Here is a 4,068-nt window from a genome sequence, read left to right as displayed (position 1 = left end):
TAGGGCTTCTGGCTTCTTTTGATAAAAAACCGACTTCTACTTTTCTTGACCCGTTTGTGTAAAAAGCTCACAAGCACTTAAAAGAAGCTGAGAATGCTGCTAGCTTTTGTTTCAGAATTTCTACTTCTTTCCCAAACAGTTATAGGTCTTATTTTACTTCTCACTTCTAATGAACTTCTTTACTTTAAGAAATAAGCACTTCTTTAAGTATTGGAGAAAATCATATATCTGATTCCCACCACAAAGATTTTAAGTATACTCTGTCAAAATCTTGTAGATTACGTTCAAGAAAAGAAAACTAATAATAAAGAAATTAATATTATATTTGATGCCCATCCCAAAAAATTCAAAAATAAACTATCAAAATCTCATAGATTATGCTCGAGAAAAGAAAATTAAAAACATGTTGGAAAGAGTCGAACACAGGTTTCTTGCAACAAAACAACAAAACTCGTACCAACTATGATGCATAAAAATTAACAATTAAATGACTATATATTATCTAGTATTTTTTCATGTCTAGGGGGGCATGGAGCCCTCTGCATCCCTGAGATTAATGAAAATATTAAGTATAATAATAAATTCTTAATTCAAAATCTCATGAATTTTATAAATATTATTAAAAACATAATATACACTAACAAAGTTTTCATGATGCTGGTGCCGAGGAACTCCATGATTGATTTTTATAAGTGCTATTAGCGCCATGGGATTCAACATACAGGTTAAAAATACTCATTCAATGATAGTCAAGATCTGATATGGAAGATGATCAGGATTTGATGAGTGACATCATCTCTAAAAGCTATCAAAATTGTTGTTCATCAGGATATCTGTAAGTCTACACTACTAAAATCATGGGTTTATACTACATTAAACACTGTTATATATATATATATATATATATATATATATATATATATATATATATATATATATATATATATATATATATGTATATGTATATGTATATATAAATATATATAATCTACAATTTTTATTGTCAGTTGTTGCACAGTTCGGGATTTTCTACTATATACTTTAGTGATTTGCGCTTTGCATATTAGTGATTTGTGCTGTATAAATTAGTGAGTATCACTTTAGAAATTGGTGAAACAGCGAGTACAAAATGAAACCGGGTGACAGTGACAACGGGATAGGGTGGTTTCAGGCGACGGAGGTGAGGCTGGAGGTGACGGTGGTGAAGGTGGAGGGGATGGTGGAGGTTGGGTAGATTTAGTGGTGATAGAAATAATGGATGTGGTGGTTATGGAGGGGGCGGGCAACATGGAGGTGGAGGTGATGGCGGAAGAGAAGGTGAATGAGGCGGAGTTGGGGTTGGTGGAGATGGAGATGGAGTTGGGGTTGGTGGAGATGGATATTTTTCATTAACTGAGGGAGCCCAACATAACTTCCACAACCATTTCACCTTTTTAAAAAAGTTTCAGCAATGCAAAATAGATAATATGCTACAAGAAACTTATTCGATAAATGAAATAACCATGACAACTACAAATATCTTTTAGAAGTTAAATTGGGTAAAAGACTTGAAAATAACACATTTTTCCTAACAATCAGGCAATAATGCTTTATTTCTTTCGGAGTGGACATGTCCAAGCATTATGTCCAACAATATGCCCTCATATGCCACATCCTTTGTTACGACTTGTGTTTGGATTCTGTACAACAACATCTGAATGAGGTTGTGGACCGATAAACTTGTCAATTGTTGCTTCCTTGTGTGTCACTAATTCTTTCATGTCAACTTTCATCGCCTGGATATGTGTGCGCATCTTACATACCGCGCTCTTATCAAAACCAGAGGGTTGATTTTCGGCATTCTTTGCCCAACGTGTGTTAATAAAAGCTAGTGGAATTTTATATTATTAAAATTTTATATGATATGATATATTATTAAACTTATATATACTGTGAGGGCGAGGTTCAAATTAGAACCAATATTATAATTAGAACTTAGGACCATTATTAACCATTAGATTGTAGTGGAATAGATGGTTATGATTTAATATATTATTAATTAAAAAAACAATATACCTTTCATATACATAAATGAAATACGTATAGTATATTAGAGTATTTATTAATTAGATATTAGTTGCTAAAAATACATCAACAATTTGTAACTGATCAAATTTTGCAAAATCAATAGTAATAAAACACTTTCATCGATAGAACAAAACTAAGCTACTACTCTCGATTTTCTCTCAGTTTCACAATACTACTGGTTTTACAAATTATGGAGAATTTTGAACCCAGCATGGAGTCTACTCATGTCGATTCAGGTACTACTACACATTTACACTATATTGGTGTTGTTTTGTACAAGAATTTTGTTCACACGTTTCCATGTGCTGCAACAGACGTGTGCTGCATATGCTGAAATTATGATTAATTTTATGCACTTCCATACATGTAAGATCGTGATGTAAATTTTTTACTTTCAGGTGCGACACATCATTCACCAATTATTGACGAACAATTCGCAAAGAATGGAAATATACTTGAGGAGCCAATCCATTTTGAAGCGTTAGAATATACGTCCCCTGGTGGTCGTGAGTATTTTACACCCAAATGCGATGAAAAGTATAAGCCGCATGTAGATAGGGCTTTTCCCACTGTTGATGCTGCATATGAGTTCTACCGAGAATATGTGGATTTGATGTGCGCAAGAGTTCTGCCAAACATGCTCCTGATGGTACACTCATTCTCAAGTACATAGAATGTAGTTGGGCTGGTACGTATGACAAAAATAAGCAAACAACATCTGAAGTTGTTGCTGAGAAGCCCATTAAACGTCGAAGGACAAGTTCACGTAGGTGTGATTGTAATGCTATGATCAAAGTAAAATATGCTGGTCTCAGTGGTTATGTTGTATCACATTTCGTTGAGGATCACAATCACGCATTAGCTTCCGCCTCCGGTAAACAGTTCTTGAGATGTAGTAGGAAATTGAATTTCTGTCATCAGAACTTGATTTCTGACTTTTCTCGGGAAAATATTGGTCCAGTTAGAACTTATAATATAATGAAAGAATGTTTGGTTCGTATGAGAATGTATGTGCTACATCCACAGATTTTAAAAATTTTAAGCGCGACATGAGGGCTCATATCGGTCCACATGATGCAGACATCATACTTGACAAGTTTAGTGGGAAATATGTGACGTCAAAAAAAAAAACCTTTTATTATGAGTATAAACAAGACAATGAGGGTCACTTAACTGGTCTTTTTTGGGCTGATGCTATTGGTAAACGTAACTATAGCATATTTGGAGATACTCTGTCCTTTGATCCAACCTCTTGTACAAACAAGTAGGTGAAAATTTTGTTTAGTCATTTTTCTAGTTGTCAAAATTTATGTTCTATGTGCATGTGTGCTGCAGTAGGACCCCAAATAATCTATGTCATACACCATTGCCTGATCAAATTTGTATGTTCTTTTTCCAGATATTGCATGGTATTTTTATTCCTTTTATAGGTGTTGACAATCACTAGAGCAATGTGACATTTGCTGCTGCACTGGTTGAGAAAGAAGATCATACCAACATTAAGTGGGCGTTGGATGCTTTTACCAAATGCATGGATCATATTCCTCCATGCGTCATAACAGATCAATGCCTTGGAATAAATACGGCTATTTCGCTGGTTTGGCCCGAAACCATACATCGTTATTGTATGTGGCACATTATGAATAAATTGTCTAGCAAGGTAGTTTCATATATAAAATTTTGATTTTTATTCACTCAATAAATATTTATTAGTGCACTGATATTTTCAAAATTTTCTAAGATTCGTCAATCCTTAGCTTCTCATAAAATTTTCATGGCTAAAATGAACTTATAATATATTATAATATATAAGATTATGTATTCAATATAACTTATCTTTTGTTTAACTATCAAGTAAAAAATATTTTTATGATTACTTGATCATGTATAAATATATATATTATAATGTATATTATATGATGGGTGAGGTTCAAATCAGAACTCATATTAAATTAGAACTTAGAACTCATATAGAATCATTAGATTAATGTTAAATCAACG

Source organism: Daucus carota, chromosome 9 (assembly GCF_001625215.2).
Source record: "Daucus carota subsp. sativus chromosome 9, DH1 v3.0, whole genome shotgun sequence".
In the NCBI taxonomy this organism is placed as follows: domain Eukaryota; kingdom Viridiplantae; phylum Streptophyta; class Magnoliopsida; order Apiales; family Apiaceae; genus Daucus; species Daucus carota.
This window is presented reverse-complemented; position numbering follows the sequence as displayed.